We start from the raw sequence: 19,364 nt of genomic DNA, 5'->3' as shown, positions 1-19,364 counted from the left end.
ATCAGGATGCGCCTACGCACTATTTGCGAGAATGCCCTAAGTGTGATCTCTCGAGGGCGGGGCTCCTGCATGCCATATGGGAGTGTTCAAAATTACAACCGCTGTGGCAGCAAGCAGTGGCGACAATAAAAGAGGTCTGGGGAGTGGTAGTGGGGCTAACTCCCCAACAATGCATCATTCACTATATACCGAGGATCCAAGATGAGGAAATGGGATCAGTGGTTATTAAGGCAGGGGTGCATCTTTTGCTGATGTCTGTGAAAAAGTCTTTATTAAGACACTGGTTGGAAAGGGAGGTTCCATCATGGGATGAAGTGCTCGGAACGATGAAAGATATCCTCTATTTAGAAAGATTAGAAGTGGAACAGGACAAAGAAGTGTTAGTGGGGAAGTTCATGAGAAAATGGAAGAGTTTTGTCGAGAAGTTCTCATTCCCCTGTGAAATCAAAGAGCTGATCAGCCCATTCAAGCTGACCAAATGGTATTTGGAAGCGCAACTTGCTAACCGATTGGGGAAACTGGAGGTATAAGGAGATGCGAGTGATCTCAAGGAGGGGAAGAAGTAGCTCAAGAGGGTTATCCAATGACCAGACTAGGGTTCCAGGGGCGGGGAGATGGGGGTGGGGTGAAAAGTTTTATAAAATATAAGTGGGGGAATCGTACGGTGATGTATATTTGTGCAATTCCTATGTACTGCTTTATACCTAATATGTTATCTGCTGGTGTGCTCATTGTATGATTCCTGCTACTTCAATAAAGCGATGTTTAAAAATAAATTGAGTATATGTTCTTTTATTATTTTATGACCATTTCTGCCTTTTTTTTGTTTTTAAAACTTGGACTACCCTTTTAATGGCTTTGAAAAATTTGAGGATCTAATTGAAGCCGGCTGCAGTTTCCATACCCTCGTACTAAGTCTCGACCGAACGTCTGCCATCATGTCTGCTTCTACCTAAGGCTACTTTCACACTAGCGTTTGGAGCGGGTCCGTCTGATGTTTCATCAGACGGATCCGCTCCTATAATGCAGACGTTTGCATCCGTTCAGAACGGATCCGTCTGCATTATAACTTAGAAAAATTTCTAAGTGTGAAAGTAGCCTGAACGGATCCGTTCAGACTTTACATTGAAAGTCAATGGGGAACGGATCCGTTTGAAGATTGAGCCATATAGTGTCATCTTCAAGCGGATCCGTCCCCATTGACTTAAATTGTAAGTCTGGACGAATCCGCTCACCTCCGCACGGCCAGGCGGACACCCGAACGCTGCAAGCAGCGTTCAGGTGTCCGCTCACTGAGCGGAGCGGAGGCTGAGCGCTGGCAGGCGGATGCATTCTGAGCGGATCCGCCTCCACTGAGAATGCATCAGGGCCAGGCGGCTGCGTTCGGTGCCGCTTGTGAGCCCCTTCAAACGGAGCTCACGAGCGGACACCTGAACGCAGGTGTGAAAGTAGCCTAAGATGTGTTGATATTTTATTTATAATTAATACTGGGGAGTAGAAGTCAGTTTTCCATTACACCACTTTTGATAAATCTCTCCCTATGTCTGTGAGTGTTTGTGTGATCACACTGTTAAATATCAGAGTGATTAATGGGCAAATGTCCGAGTAGGTAGTTGATACAGGTGCAAGCAGCTAGGTATGGTTTCTGAATGAGCAAATGCATAACTGCCCTTGGCTATTTGAAGTAGAAGAACTGGCCCTGAATAATCAAACAAGCTTATGGCATGTTTGTGTGGGGGTGTGGAACAATAAAGAGTTTGGGAGGGGAAGAGTGCAGGTCAGCCTGTCTCATTCATAATTTTTCATGCCAGTTCATAGCGTGGAAAATGGACTGAAACAACGCAAGCAAGGGAGCTGGCGTAGTTTAAATCATGTTGCATAACTTTGGCACATCCGGCACCAGCTCAGGGGGATTAAGACGTCGTCTAAATCAACCGGTCTTAATAAATGACCTCCATAGTATTCAGAGTATATTATTCAACGTCTTTCAATATTTTCTGAATCTAGTGGTTTTGGGACTGCCCCCTAATTATTCAGAGTATGACCATGGCAGAGGCAAAGCCTGCACAGCTACTGAACGTACCAGGCTGCAAAGTGTTGGTATTCTTCCTTTCTTTCTTTCTTTCTTTTTCTTAAGTATACTTTTGTTTGATATGCTGTTGATGTACTGAGCTCCTATGGTAAAAAACCGGCGAGCAGGCCTTTATTTTTTCCAATGAAAATATCTCTGGCCTTCATTTCCATTAAATAATGCAGTGTATAGTGTAAGTACAGAACCCTATCATGCGTTATCGAGAGGTGCTGAAAACCTACAACAGAGGGAAGCTTCTGGGGTGTTTATGGTTGTCTTTAGTTGAATGTTATCAGAAAAGATTTCCTACCTGTAAGCTGTATTTGCCTCATTGATTTGTGTTTTATTGTTTGACCTATTTTTTTTTCTTGTGACAATTGTTGGCTTTAATTTTAGTTTGATATGTATTAATGCACCCCACCCTTCTATACACATTCTTCTCACATACAATCATGTCTCTTTCAATAATATTTGCCTGCTAGGAATGCATGCAAAAGTATGTATCACTCTTTCACCTTAGGTGTGTCCTACAGTAAATAGTTGGTACCTTATACAACCTATTAATTTATTTTTTATTCCACTAACTAATTCGGTATGTTAAGATGACGTAATAAATATTAATGTCATTTACGATGTATTGACATGAGGCTTCACCTTTACTGCACTGTGGAGGGATCAGGGAAAACTATATGTGATTATTTTCACAGCTTTAGATAACCAATCATGGTAAAACATGTATGCATTAAAATGCAATGTGGTAGTGGTGCTGCTATCTTCCACACCATCCCACCCTGTGTGAATATACCCTACATGGCAATACCATATTCATAGACCCTGGTATTGCAGCTCAGTCCCTTTCACTTCAATGTGGCTGAGCTGTGCTTAGGCCACGTGACCGATGAACGTGATGCCACAGAACCTAGGGAAAGCTGATAGAAGGCTTAGGCGCTACTGCAAGCGCCGCTGCCTTCTCAAAACAGTTGATCGTCGAGGGTCCCAGGTGTCAGACGACCTATCCATAGGATAGGTCAACGGTGTAAAACTCCTGGATAACCCCTACACCGTACCCATTGAAATCAATGACATGTCCTAGTAGATGCTTCCTCTGTGGTTAAAGGGGTTATCCAGTTTTGCTATGTGATTTTTTGCCATGTGCAACTGATACAGTTTTCCTGTAAATCTCTCCCAATAAAAGGAGAATAATTGCTATAAGAAACAAATAATGGAGAGAAACTGCTGAACATGGCTTATCCAGTTTAGGCAATGCCATTTTGTTACAAGGATTCCCCTTTGAAGAAACAGAAATCCAGCTTCCACTACAAAAAAGTGGAAGCTTTTATTGGAGATAAAACCAAACAGAGTATTCATGTCTACGCGTTTCGGATCATGAAGTGCTGATCCTTACTCATGACAGAAAAGAAATACACAGGCATGGATTTATATAGTGACTCGCCAAAGAAATCAAATGAAAACAGGGGATCACAATTAACCCCTTCACGACTGCAATCTGTATATATACGTGATAGTTGCACATGCCCCGTGCAGCTACCACGTATATAAACGTTCCGGCAGCTCTTTAATCCAAGCGCTGCAAAGCGCTTGGATTAAAGCTTCTGCCCCTGCCCTGCTGCTGTCAACGACAGCCAGGGCTGGGACAAGGCCATTTGGTGCCCAGGGCGAAGATGGCAAACTGCGCCCCCCCCCCGTTTTTAAGAAAGAATCAATGTTGTTTCAAAACAAGAATATACTTAAAGCAATAGAACAAAGGACTGTGGGACTTTGAAAGTCACAGACACTATAAAGTTCCCCCCCATCATCATGTGCCAGTATAAAGTCCCCCCCATCATCATGTGCCAGTTTTGTAATAAGCCCCCCCAATGTGCCAGTAACACTATTGTAAAAAAAAACAAAAAAAAAACACTTATACTTACCTAAGTGTCAGCGATGCGATGCAGCCTCTTCCTGTGTCCCACGCTGTAATGTAAGGCTCAGGCGGCACGATGACGTCATTGCGCCGGCCTCTGATAGGCTGCCGGCCTAGTGCCTGCAGCCAGGGGCGTACATAAAAATCACTGGGCCCCATAGCAGGAATCTAAATTGGGCCCCCATTCCCCTTTTATAGCCCCTCCCTTTGTTCCATGAACTATTCTTGCTGCTGCGTTTTATAATTTATGCCATCAGGGCCGGAATGGGATTACAAAACAGCCCTGGCACACAAAAGAGGTATAATAGATGCAGATGTATATTATATACAGCAGTGTACAGTTATGTGAGGTACGCGGTATAATAGATGCAGTGTGTACAGGTATATAGTATATTCCCTAGTGTTCTGATATGTGAGGTACAGGGTATAATAGATGCAGTGTGTACAGGTATATAGTATATACAGCAGTGTACTGATATGTGAGGTACGGGGTATAATATATGCAGTGTATACAGTATATACAGTAGTGTAATATGTGAGGTACGAGGTATAATAGATGCAGTGTGTACAGGTATATAGTAAATACAGCAGTGTATTGACACCTCGTACCTCACATATCAGTACACTGCTGTATATACTATATATCTGTACACACTGCATCTATTATACCTCGTACCTCACATATATAGTATATACAGAAGTGTACTGATATCTGTACACACAGCATCTATTATACCTCATACCTCACATATCAGTGCACTGCGGTATATACTATATATCTGTACATATTGCATGTATAATACTGTGTAATATATGCAGTGTGTGTGCATGTATGTGTGTGTGTATATATATATATATATACAGAGCAGTGTATTGATGTGACACATAGAAGGTATAATACTGTAGATGCAGTGTTTATAGAAATATGTGGTCAGTTATGCATTATAGTCACTGTGAGGTACATGAGGTAGTGGTAACTGTCTGAAGTAGTATACATGAGTGAGCAATGAGTAAAAACAGGGCATGGAGGGGGGGGGGGGGTAAATGATGAAAAGTGGAGGACCTCCTCTTACCTCTCCATTCCAGTCTGTATGGATCAATACAGAGCTGCTTGTGAACTTTTAATACTTGCTGTTAGGGGTTGAAGGACCTGTGATGATGTCATCACAGGTCCTGGCAGATGTACCTTTGAAACCTAGGAACTACACCATTTTTGGTGCAGTTCCTTTGCTAGATTCTGCAGGACCTGTGATGTTGAAGATGATGTCATCACAGGTCCTGGCAGATGCACTGTTCTAACCTGGGAACTACACTTTACACTGTGCAGTTCCCTTACAGGACCTGTGATGACATCATCAAAGGTCCTTTAGCTTTAGAAAGGTAAACAGGAGTAATTAGGGGGCGGGGCCTCTCCTCCACTTCGGTGCCTGCCTGCAGCCTATCAGAGGAAAGGGAAGGGACACGCCTCTCCCTCCCCTGCACCTCCGCTGGCACAGACAGTTTACAATGGAGATGAGCGCAATGGAAGCGCTCATCTCCCTGTGCCCGGCGGCGGCTGCTCACTTGGGGGGGGGGGTCATTTTAGTTGGGGGGGCACATGGGGGGGCACAGCATGATGTAGGGGGGGCCGTGGCCCCCTCTGGCCCCCCCCTGGCGACGCCACTGCTGCTGGCACTTCACCTGCGCCCCCCTCCTGTCCGCAAATGGTAGCGCCCAGGGCACCCGCTCCTTCGGCCCCTGCCTTGTACCGGCCCTGACGACAGCATACAGTGCAGTAATGCCGGCAAGGGACCAATCAGAGTGGCCCCTTGCCGGCAATCGATCCGATTGGTTAGTCTGTGCAGACTAACCAATCGGATCGAGGCATTGTTAAAATGCCGGTTTCAGGCTCTGATCTGCGCTCTGCATTACAGGACAGGTAATGTGTCCTGAAGCCCCCGATCTGTGCCCCCTTCTTGAAGCCCCCGATCTGTGCCCCCTTCTTGTCCTTCTTCTTATCCTTCCCCCGATGCGGTCCGCCCCCTCCTGCCCCGATCTGTAATTTGTAAAATGCTGCCCCCCCCCCCCCCCCTTTCCAGCACTGCCCCCGATCGGTCCCCCTTCTGTGTGTGATGGCGGCGGCTCTATTCCTGAGCCGCCGCCATCAGCAGCGTGTGTCAGCTCTATGTTGACACTGCTGTAACCCTATAGATGCCGCAGTAGCTGCATCCATGGGGTTAATAGAGGGAGGGGGCTCCCTCTCTCAACCATCAGGGCTGCCGCGATCGCAGCGCCCGATGGTTCCCATGGCAACCGGACGCTTTGCAAAGGCGTCCGGTTGCCATGGCATAGGCGTCCGGTGCTGCCACCTACAGGGCATCTGATTGTATTATACTTTGCAATGCAAGAGCATTGCAAAGTATAGTACAACCATCAGCCCCACTGGATCTTCAAGATCCAAGAGGGAACTGATAAAAAAAAAGTAAAAATAATAAAAGTAAAAATAAATAAATAAAAATGGCAAAAATAAATTGCCTTTTCCTATAAAGAAAAATAATAAAAAATATAAAAAACACACATATTAGGTGTCACCGCGTCCGTAACGACCATCTCTATAAATATATCACATCATCAACCCGTCCAATAAACACCATAAAAAATAAAATATAAAAACGGTGTAGAAAAATAAGCCATTTTTGTCACCTTACATCACAAAAAGTGCAACACCAAGTGTGCTGTCTTCACTATTGCATAGTCTGTTCATTTGTGTGCCTTCAGCACCATCTAGTGACCTTTATCTGTAAGTGCATCTTTTGCCTTGTTAAGTTATGCATATTCATTAGGTAACCTGACTTCCTGCTCACAGTGCTTTCTGGGAAAGAGACAGGCTCCTGCTTCCTTTTCTCCTCACCTCATGGAAGGAGCAGCTACACATTGTGTGTCTCTTACTAAAGCATTGTCGGTAAGGGATTTATTTATGTTTTTGTGTAAGTTTTGTGTACACTGTACTGTATATTCAGTTCTTGTATGTTCATTTTCTTATAGTTTACCTTATCTACTGCCGGTTAATAAAAACCACAGACTACAGAAACAAGTCTCATCTTATTAACTAGTAGAATGGTGATATCTGCCTGTTGAACTGCATATAGACCCTGGGGGTACATGTTGTGAGAACAGGACAGTAAACGACGACTTCTAGCGAGAGAGACTCATCTGACTACACAGAAGTCTGTTACGGTCCACGCAATATCTGCAAACGGACACCACAGCGACTTCTATACAGTCCAGTGCTGCAAGGGGATAGCCGCTTCAAGCAATGTAGACACATTTGATTGCATACTGTGTCCGCTCTCTAAGCACAGCGACCGCATTCCACAGCACAGTAATCTCCACGCAGTCAAGTGTCTTCACCAACACCATGTCGCGTAGCACAGTATCAAGCTACAAGACAAGATCAAGGAAGGATGGTTCCACTAAGTCGTCTTCCGTTAGCAATGCGGCTGCCATTGCCCGCGCAAAAGCAGAAGCCGCGAAGGTCAAAGCAGCCTTTGCCGAACAAGAAATGAAGATGAAAGAAGAAAAGGCACAGCTAGAGGCTGAGAAAGCAAAGCAACAGGCTTAAATAGACATGCAAAAGGTCCTCTTAGATGCAAAGCTAGAGAAACTCGCCGTAGAGAAGGAAACGGCAGCCACCATAGCTGAAGCAGAGTTCTTGGAAGCAATGGAATACCCGAAAACCGGAAGTCACCGCAGTGTGCTTAGCCCAGAACTCGGCCAGCAAGATCCTGTACAACGCACTTCAGAGTACGTCCGTCAACACTCTAGACCAAACAGCAATGCTGATCCATTCCCAGGAACCGAAGACGTCACCTATGCCACAGAAGAATCATACCGTCCAAAAAAAAGTCACTCGGATCCCAGTCCTACAAACAAGAGAGCCCAGAGCCATGTGACAAAACTCCAGCTAACTTCCCTGCACACCAAGGAAGCCAGCTTCCAGTCCAGCCTGCAGAACGACCTTATCCCACAAGACGGTATGATATGGGCTGGCCTAAGTCAGAGACTCCATACAGGTATGATCGCCCACCACATTCTCACTGTGACTTTCCACCTCCAACTAACCTTAGTAGTAACCAGAGCACAAAAGACTTTGCCAGGTTCTTTACTAAACGTGAGCTAGTTACAAAGGGACTGGCGAAGTTCAGTGATCGCCCTGAAAACTATAGAGCATGGCGGGCCTCCTTTTATAACATTACAAAAGACTTGGGTCTGTCACACAGTGAGGAGATAGACTTCCTTGTAGATCGGCTTGGAAAAGACTCCGTAGAACATGCCAAGAGAATCAGGGATATTAATATAAACTACCCAGAGATTGACCTAAAAATGATCTGGGATAGACTTGATGAATGTTATGGTTCTGCAGAGGTCATAGAGGATGTGTTTAAAAGAATTGACGAATTCCCTAAAATATCTAGCAAAGGGTTCCAGAAACTTAGGGATTTAAGTGACCTACTGATGGAATTACAGGTTGCCAAAGCTGAAGGGGATTTACCGGGGCTTGCTTTCCTTGACACTGCCAGAGGTGTCAAACCGATTGTATTAAAGCTTCCCCACAACCTGCAGGAGAAATGGGTCTCCCACGGGTCAAGGTACAAACATATCCACAATGTGCCATTCCCTCCCTTCAGTGTGTTTGTTGATTTTGTAAGGCTAGAAGCTAATATTCGTAACGACCCTAGCTTTGATCTATCACAGTCTTGTGCCACTCCCTATGACCACAGACCACACAAAGGATCAGTGGCAGTGCACAAAACTAACATTTCACCTGCAGATTCTTACAGGCATTACAGCTCCGCCAGCCACGAAACAGTCAAAGATCCTGGTAAGCAGTGCCCTCTACACAAGAAGCCTCACCCTCTTCTGAAGTGCAGAGCCTTTAGAGAAATGTCCATAGGAGATCTCAAAGCCTTCCTCAAAGAGAACCTCATTTGCTACAAGTGCTGCTCGTCTATATCACATATTGCCAAAGACTGTCAGGTTAGTGTAAAATGCACAGAATGCAACAACTCAGATCACAACACAGCCCTACATCCTGGGCCTTTCCCATGGACCTCATCACAGAGTAACAGTGCCAGAGAGCATGGCGGGGAGGAAAGTAACTCTGAAGCTAACCCACCAGCAGTTACTTCACAATGCACTGAAGTCTGTAAAGGACTCATAGGCGGCAGGTCCTGCTCAAAAATCTGCCTAACAAAAGTATACCCAAAGGGCTGCAGAGACAAAGCCATCAACGTTTACGCTATCCTAGATGACCAAAGTAATGCGTCCCTAGCCAAATCTACTTTCTTTGACATTTTCAACATCAAAGGGCCTAACACTCCTTATTCTCTAAAGAGTTGTGCGGATACTGTAGAAACAGAGGGGAGGAGAGCTACTGGCTACCTAATTGAATCCATAGATGAAAAAACGTGTCTTTCCTTACCAACTATTACTGAATGTAACCAAATCCCTGACAATAGACACGAGATCCCTACACCAGAGGTAGCCATACATCACCCCCATTTACAGCGTATAACCCATCTCTAACCAAAACTCGATCCTAACGCTCAGATAATCCTACTCCTAGGGAGAGATATCTTACAAGTTCATAAAACTAGAGAACAGATTAATGGCCCACATCATGCTCCTTATGCCCAAAGGCATGACCTAGGATGGGTCATAGTAGGAGATGTCTGCTTAGGGAGCATACACAAACCAACCTCCATTAATAGCATGCTCACAAGCACATTAGATAATGGACGTCCCTCTATTTTCCAACCATGTAAAAACAATTTCCTCATAAAGGAATTGCCACATAGTACTCACCTACCTTGTTCCTTCATAGACTCTTTAGACCACGACATAGCTTGTGACAGTGACGAAGACCACTTAGGTTGCTCAGTGTTTCAAAGGACCAAGGAGGACAATCAGGTAGCAATGTCGCACGAAGACAGATTGTTTTTAGAAACCATGCAAAAGGAAATCAGTAAGGATGAAACAAATAGCCCTTCAGGCCTCAAAGACAACGTTTGCCTAACAACAGAGAGCAAGTCTACAGACGTTTTGTCTCTCTAAGGCGTAGCTTCCACAAGAAGCCCGAAATGAAAGATCACTTCTTTACTTTCATGAGGAAAATATTTAAGAATGGTCATGCGGAGGTAGCTCCGACCCTTAAAAACTCAGAAGAATGTTGGTATTTACCCATATTCGGGGTTTACCATCCAAAGAAACCAGGTCAAATTAGAGTAGTGTTTGACTCTAGTGCTAAATATGAAGGCGTCTCCTTGAACGACATCCTGCTCTCAGGTCCAGATCTTAACAACAAGCTCCTAGGAGTACTGCTTCGTTTTTGTAAAGACTCTGTTGCCTTCATGGCGGACATTCAGCAGATGTTTCATTGCTTTCTCGTTAAAGAGGAACACAGAAACTTCTTAAGATTTCTTTGGTTTATTGACAATGACCCCACAAAAGATATCGCGGAGTACCGCATGCGGGTACATATCTTTGGTAACAGCCCCTCTCCTGCAGTTGCAACTTATGGTCTCAGACACTCTGCTCAGGAAGGCGAACTAGAATATGGGTCAGACGTCAGACAATTCTTAGAAAGAGACTTTTATGTAGATGACTGTCTAAAATCACTACCCACTGTTGAGGGCGCAGTAAGTCTCCTTAAGAGAGCTCAAGAAATGCTTGCATGCTCAAACCTGAGACTCCACAAAATAGCCTCCAATAGTAAGCAGCTGATAGAAGCATTTCCCTCTCAAGACCACTCAAACGACCTACAGAGCTTAGACTTAGGGACTGATTCCCTTCCTATACAACGTAGCCTTGGTCTCCTCTGGGATCTAAAATTAGACACGTTTACCTTCCAAGTCAGCCAGGAAGAGAAGCCCTTTACCCGTAGAGGTGTCCTGTCTGCCATAAACAGTCTTTATGATCCCTTGGGATTCACGGCCCCCGATACAATCCAGGGCAAATCACTACTTAGAGACTTAACTCAGGAGACATTGGATTGGGATCACCCACTTTCCCCTGAAAAAAGAAACATATGGATAGAGTGGAGAAACTCCCTAAAGACTTTATCTAACCTGCATGTTCCACGTTCTTACGCTCCTGTGCCATCCACAGAAGTAAAAACACAAAGACTTTATGTATTCTCTGACTCGTCCGTCAAAGCAATTGCCGCTGTAGCTTGCCTTAAAACTATAGACAACAAAGGTCAGTGCCACACAGGGTTTGTCATGGGCAAAGCAAAACTCGCACCACTTCTCGAACATACAATACCCAGGTTAGAACTCTGTGCAGCTGTACTAGCCGTTGAACTAGCTGAATTAATTACATCAGAGATAAACCTAGAGATCCGAGACACAGAGTTTTATACAGACAGTAAAGTGGTCCTGGGCTACATTTACAACCAAACTAGGCGTTTACGTTAACAACCGAGTGTTAAGAATCAGGAGGTCCACTTTCCCAAAGCAATGGCACTTTGTACCTACTGACCATAACCCAGCAGACTTGGCAACCAGGTCAGTTGCTGCCAGTCACCTTAAGGACACAGTTTGGTTCACGGGTCCTGCTTTTTTATACAACTCAGAACATTCTTCTGCCTGTGACTCATATGAGCTGTTAGATGCAGATTCTGACAAAGAAATCCGCCCCCAGGTATCTGTGCTACTTACTGTAAATTCGTACAATCAGCTTGGTACCCACCGTTTCATCAGGTTCTCCACCTGGAAGTCACTTGTGCGAGCTATCACCTGCTTAGCGCACACAGCCCACAGAATCTTGAACTCTATCTTCCTACAAGTGGGCAAAGAGACTCTCTCATGAATGCCTTACAACCTTTATGGCCGAAGTCTCAGCCATTATCAATGCCAGACCCCTGGCTCCGATATCAAATGACCCAGGAGATCCAATACTGCTTACACCTGCCTCTCTACTTACCCAAAAGACTGGAATAGTGAGTGCCCCTTCTGGAGAGTTTGGCACCAAAGATCTCTACAAACGCCAATGGAGACAAGTGCAAGTCCTTGCCGATACTTTCTGGAATAGGTGGAAGAAGCAATATCTTCCCACCTTACAGACAAGAACCAAATGGCACACAGTTAAGTCCAACGTAAAACCTGATGACATTGTTCTTGTTAAAGACTCTCAGGCTCAAAGAAATCATTGGCCTTTGGGCCTCATTACTAAAATGTTTGCAAGTGAAGACCGTAAAGTTGAGGTCAAGATTTTTAAACAAAATGAGACCAAACAGTTTATCAGACCTACTTCCAACTAATCCTACTGTTATCTGTTGAGGACTCTAATAGTGACATCGGCTGATGTCAAGCGGGGATTGTGCTGTCTTCACTATTGCATAGTCTGTTCATTTGTTTGCCTTCAGCATCATCTAGTGACCTCTATCTGTAAGTGCATCTTTTGCCTTGTTAAGTTATGCATATTCATTAGGTCACCTGACTTCCTGCTCACAGTGCTTTCTGGGAAAGAGACAGGCTCCTGCTTCCTTTTCTCCTCACGGAAGGAGCAGCTACACATAGTGTGTCTCTTACTAAAGCATTGTCGGTAAGGGATTTATTTATGTTTTTGTGTAAGTTTTGTGTACACTGTACTGTATATTCAGTTCTTGTATGTTTATTTTCTTATAGTTTACCTTATCTACTGCCGGTTAATAAAAACCAGACTACAGAAACAAGTCTCATCTTATTAACTAGTAGAATGGTGATATCTGCCTGTTGAACTGCATACAGACCCCGGGGGTACATGTTGTGAGAACTGGACACCAAGTGATCGAAAAGGCGTATATACCCCAAAATAGTACCAATCAAACCGTTACCTCATCCCGCAAAAAATGAGCTCATATTTAAGACAATCGCCCAAAAAATAAAAAAGCTATGGCTCTCAGACTATGGAGACACTAAAACATAATTTTTTGGGTTTCAGAAATGCTATTATTGTGTAAAACTTAAATAAATAAGAAAGTATACATATTGGGTATTGCCACATCCGTAACGATCTGCTCTATAAAACGGTCACATGACCTAACCCCTCAGATGAACGCTGTAAAAAAAGAAAAAAAAACTGTTCCAAAAAAGCCAATTTTTTGGCCACCTTGCCCCATAAAGTGTAATAATGAAAGATCAAAAAATCATATGTACCCAAAAATGGTACCAATAAAAACCTCAACTCTTTCTGCAAAAAACGAGCCCCTGCACAAGACGATCGGTAGAAAAATAAAAAACATATGGCGTTCAGAAAACCAATTCAGCAAAATCTGCCTTCCAAAAACCATACTGTGTTCCTTTCCTTCTGCGCCCTGCCTGTCATGACCGGCGTCGCGCAAAGGGAGGGAAATGGGAAGGCCCTGTCCAAGGGAGAGGGAAAGGTGGTGACCCCTGACTCACCTTGAGGCTGGCACCTGACTGCCCTGATGTCTCTAGACGGGTTCCTCACCCGTACGCCGATCACAAGCCTAAACCCTGGCTTTCCCTAAGATGAGCCCTACGTAGTGAACAGGGTGGTGGGATCACTAGTCCGCACCACTGACACTAAAGGAAAACACCAAGGAGAGGACAGACAATACAGACAAAACATATAATCCCAGGTGGGCGAAAACAGCAGACAACAAAAGCCCGACAGGGATCCGGAGGGTAACGCTCTGGAACAACAACCAGGGATCACAGCGACTCAGCTCCAGTGGGTCAGTATAGAAGTCCAGGCAGGAAGCTCTATATCTGGCAACCAGAGAAGTGGGAGAGGGGAATATAAGGAGGTTGGAAGTGCTGGACAAGAAACAGCTGAGGAGAAGAAGCTACGGATCCCTGAGTGAGCCAAAAAGGGTTGCAAGGCAAACCCAGAAAGCTACCATTAAGAAACAGCACTATCATTATACATAGAGCGTGCAGCCACCCGCTGCGACTTCCTGACCCCGGGTATAACGGAGTCAGACGTGGCTCTTGACACCCTCGTGACAGTACCCCCCTTTCCACGAGGGGCCTCCGGACACTCAGGACTAGGTCTCTCAGGATGAGAGGCATGAAAAGCCCGAACTAACCTGTCGGCGTTTACCTCAGACGCTGGAACCCACATTCTTTCCTCGGGACCGTAACCCCTCCAATGCACCAGATATTGAAGAGAGTGGCGGACCCGACGAGAATCAACAATTTTGGATATCTGAAACTCTAGATTACCATCCACAATATGGACTTATGGAAGACGTTATGAATTTTAAAAGTCTGAGGTAGCTCCAGGCGAAAAGCCACGGGGTTAATGATGGCTATTATTTTGTAAGGACCAATGAACCTAGGACCCAGTTTCCAAGAGGGAACCTTTAATTTAATATTCCTAGTAGATAACCACACATAGTCATTCACACCTAGGTCCGGACCTAGCGACCGTTTCTTATCAGCCATGCATTTATATTTACCTCCCATATTTTTCAAATTAGCTTGCACTTTCTGCCATACAGATGAAAGAGATGACGAAAACCGTTCCTCTTTGGGAACCCCAGAAGACCCCCCCTCTTTGAAAGTACAGAATTGGGGATGAAAACCATATGCACCAAGAAATGGTGACTTGCCAGTGGATTCCTGACGGCGATTATTTATGGCAAACTCGGCTAACAGTAAATATGATGACCACACCTCTTGGTTTTCAGACACAAAACACCTTAGATATGTCTCAAGGTTTTGGTTGGTACGCTCAGTCTGTCCATTCGACTGAGGATGGAAAGCTGAGGAAAAGGACAAGTGTACCCCCAAACGGGAACAAAAAGCTTTCCAAAACTTAGAAATAAACTGGGTTCCCCGATCCGAAACAATATCGGAAGGGACCCTGTGAAGCTTCACGATTTCACTGATGAATACCTGAGCCAGAGTCTTAGCATTAGGTAGTGCGGGTAACGCAATGACGTGTACCATCTTGCTAAACCTGTCTACTACTACCAAGATAACTGTTTTACCCGCAGACAAAGGTAAGTCAGTAATAAAATCCATTGACAGATGTGTCCATGGCCTATTGGGAATGACAAAAGGCAATAAAGACCCTGCAGGACGTGTATGAGAGACTTTCGCGCGCGCACAAGTAGAACAATTAGACACAAAATCCATTACATCCTGACGCAATCTTGGCCACCAAAAACGACGAGACAATAGTTCCAAGGTTGCTTTACTACCCGGGTGCCCAGCAAGTGCCGAATTATGATGTTCCTTTAATAATTTGAGACGCATGTTTAACGGTACAAACAATTTCTCTGAGGGGCAAGAGAACGGGGCGTCCCCCTGGGCCTCTAACACCTTCCCCTCCAGAACAGAGTGTACCGCAGAGACAACCACTCCTCTTTGTAGAATGGGTACCGGATCACTCACATTACCCCCTCCCGGGAAACAACGAGATAATGCATCTGCCTTGGTATTTTTTGCCCCAGGACGATAGGTAATAAAAAAGTTAAACCTGGTAAATAGCGACCACCTAGCTTGTCTAGGGGTGAGACGCTTAGCTGATTCGAGGTACAGAAGGTTTTTGTGGTCTGTAATCACCGTGACGGGGTGGATTGCCCCCTCTAAAAAGTGACGCCATTCTTCAAACGCTAGTTTAATAGCTAATAGTTCCCTATTGCCAATATCATAGTTCTTCTCCACTGCAGATAGTTTTTTAGAAAAGAAAGCACAAGGACGCCATTTGCCAGGAGACGGCCCCTGAGACAGTACAGCCCACACTCCCACCTCTGACGCATCTACTTCAACAATAAAAAACTGAGAGACATCAGGTTGGATTAGTACAGGTGCCGAGGTAAACCTCTCTTTTAGAGAGGAAAAAGCTATTTTAGCGGCGTCAGACCATTTAGAAAGATCAGTCCCCTTCCTAGTCATGTCAGTTAGGGGTTTGACAATCACCGAATAGTTTTTAATGAACTTTCTGTAGAAATTTGCGAAGCCCAAGAACCGTTGCAGTGCTTTGAGGTTCTCAGGAAGATCCCAATCTAAAATTGCCTGGACCTTCCTAGGATCCATACGGAAACTTGAAGCAGATAATAAATAACCTAGGAACTGTATTTCCTGAACGGCGAAGATACTTTCGATTTTCGCATATAATTTATTCGTCCGTAGGACCTGCAGTACCTGTCTGACATGCACCTCATGTGTTTTCAGATCAGACGAATAAATTAAAATATCATCTAGGTATATCACCACAAACCTGCCGATAAGATGACTAAAAATGTCATTAACGAAATGTTGGAAGACAGCAGGAGCATTGGTCAGACCGAAAGGCATGACTAGATTTTCATAATGCCCCTCAGGGGTGTTAAAAGCTGTCTTCCACTCATCCTCTTCCTTGATACGAATCAGATTGTAGGCCCCCCTAAGATCAAGTTTGGAGAACCACCTAGCACCCGCAATCTGATTAAACAGGTCAGGAATGAGAGGAAGAGGGTAAGGGTCTCGGATGGTTATCCGGTTTAGTTCGCAGAAATCTAGGCAGGGACGCAGGCCCCCATCTTTCTTTTTAACAAAGAAGAACCCTGCAGCCACGGGTGAAGAAGAGGGTCTGATGTGTCCCTTAGCCAAGCTCTCGGAGATATAATCTTTCATGGCTTGTCTCTCCAAACCCGAAAGATTATATAACCTGGTCTTGGGTAATTTTGCACCGGGAATCAGATTAACCGGGCAATCAAAAGGACGGTGAGGTGGTCACTTCTGGCAACCCTTTTCAGAAAAAACGTCCTCAAAGTCCGAAACAAATTTAGGTAGAGTAGCTATGGAGGCGACTAAGCAATTGCTATTTAAGCAATTTTCTCTGCAATGCTCACTCCACTCCAATATCTCCCTGGCCTGCCAATCCACCACTGGATTGTGCGCTACCAACCAGGGAAGACCCAATACCACAGGAGTGGGAAGCCCCTCCAGAACATAACATGAAAAACACTCGTTATGGTGGTCCCCTACCCGAATGTGTAAGTTATGGACAATGTGAGTGAGGTTTCTCTGAGACAGAGGAGCAGAATCAATAGCGAATATGGGAAAAGGTCTCTGTAGCGTACAGAGAGACAAAACCATAGTGTGGGCAAAATGGGCATCTATCAAATTTACTCCTGCTCCACTGTCTAGAAAGAAAGAAATAGTCTCTGTCTTAACACCAAAAACAACAACTGCTGGCAACACAAATTGAGATGTTCGTATGGAGGAAACGTATACCCCCCGCCTGACATCCTCCACACAGCCTGGGGTTAGTAGTTTTCCGACGGTCTCTTGTTTTTGGGAAAGGAAGGACAGACATTAATGAAATGACCCCTCCCCCCACAGAAAAAACAAACCCCACGCCTACGGCGAGCGTCAGGAGGACGGACCTGACGAGTAGTTCCTCCTAGCTGCATAGGCTCGTCTAAGTCCATACAGACTAACTGCTGCTTGGGAGGGGTTACCAATTGCTCAGGATTTTTCAATCTGTCCCTCAGACGTCTATCTATTCTGATAGAAAGGGACATAACAGCATCAAGGGAAAAGGGGGTCTCATACAGCGCAAGCGCATCCTTAACCCTTTCGGATAACCCTGAGCAGAACTGACTCCTGAGAGCCGGGTCGTTCCACTGGGTATCCGTAGCCCACCTACGGAACTCAGAGCAATACTCCTCTGCTGGCCGCTCTCCCTGTAGGAGTCTCCGTAATTTTGATTCAGCCAGAGCGACTCGGTCAGGGTCATCATATATGAGACCCAAAGCCCCAAAAAATTCATCCACTGACCGGAGAGCCTGGGAATCAGTGGGTAAAGAGAACGCCCAGGATTGCGGGTCCCCCTGAAGCAGGGAAATAACAATCCCCACCCGCTGTTCTTCATTACCAGAAGAGTAAGGGCGCAGCTTAAAATATAACTTACAGGCCTCACGGAACGTCACAAATTTGTCCCTTCCCCAGAAAATCTGTCAGGAAGAACAACCTTGGGTTTCGCAACAACCTGGTTACCCGTAGCAACCGCTGGGCTTGCGGTCTGTTGCAATTGCTGCTGTTGCTGGAGGACCGACGCCTTCAATCCTGCCACCTCCAAAGACAGGCCTTGAAGTTGCTTTGTCAAAGCAGCAATTGGATCCATACTGGATTCTAAACAGGCAGAAAAAGAAAAAAGTGTTTTTCTTTGTTTCTTTTTGTTTTTTCTACCTACACAAAATAAGGGCCAGATATAATGTCATGACCGGCGTCACACAAAAGGAGGGAAATGGGAAGGCCCTGTCCAAGGGAGAGGGAAAGGTGGTGACCCCTGACTCACCTTGAGGCTGGCACCTGACTGCCCTGACGTCCCTAGACGGGTTCCTCACCCGTACGCCGATCACGTGCCTAAACCCTGGCTTTCCCTAAGATGAGCCCTACGTAGTGAACAGGGCGGTGGGATCACTAGTCCGCACCACTGACACTAAAGGAAAACACCAAGGAGAGGACAGACAATACAGACAAAACATATAATCCCAGGTGGGCGAAAACAGCAGACAACAAAAGCCCGACAGGGATCCGGAGGGTAACGCTCTGGAACAACAACCAGGGATCACAGCGACTCAGCTCCAGTGGGTCAGTATAGAAGTCCAGGCAGGAAGCTCTATATCTGGCAACCAGAGAAGTGGGAGAGGGGAATATAAGGAGGTTGGGAGTGCTGGACAAGAAACAGCTGAGGAGAAGAAGCTACGGATCCCTGAGTGAGCCAAAAAGGGTTGCAAGGCAAACCCAGAAAGCTACCATTAAGAAACAGCACTATCATTATACATATATATATACCCGCTGCGACTTCCTGACCCCGGGTATAACGGAGTCAGACGTGGCTCTTGACACCCTCGTGACACTGCCGTGTGCCCTTACATCAGTTTACGACCACATGTGGGGTGTTTCTGTAAACCGCAGAATCAGAGTAATAAATATTGAGTTTTGTTTGGCTGTTAACCCTTAATGTGTTAAAGAAAAAAATGTAATAAAATAGAAAATCTGCTAAAAAAGTGAAATTTAGAAATTTCATCTCCATTTTCTTTTAATTCTTGTGGAACACCTAAAGGGTTAACAACGTTTTTAAAATTGGTTTTAAGTAACTTGAGGGGTGTAGTTTCTACAATGGGGTCATTTTTGGGGGGTTTCCACTATGTAAGCCCCACAAAGTGACTTCAGACCTGAACTAGTCCTTAAAAAGTGGGTTTTGGAAATTTTCTTAAAAATTTTAAGAATTGCTTCTAAACTTCTAAGCCTTGTAACGTCCTAAAAAAATAAAATAACATTTCCAAAATGATGCCAACATAAAGTAGACATATGGGTAATGTTATGTAATAAATATTTTATGAGGTATCACTTTCTGTTTTAGAAGCAGAGAAATTGAAATTTA

Source organism: Bufo bufo, chromosome 2 (genome assembly GCF_905171765.1).
Source record: "Bufo bufo chromosome 2, aBufBuf1.1, whole genome shotgun sequence".
Lineage (NCBI taxonomy): Eukaryota > Metazoa > Chordata > Amphibia > Anura > Bufonidae > Bufo > Bufo bufo.
This window is presented reverse-complemented; position numbering follows the sequence as displayed.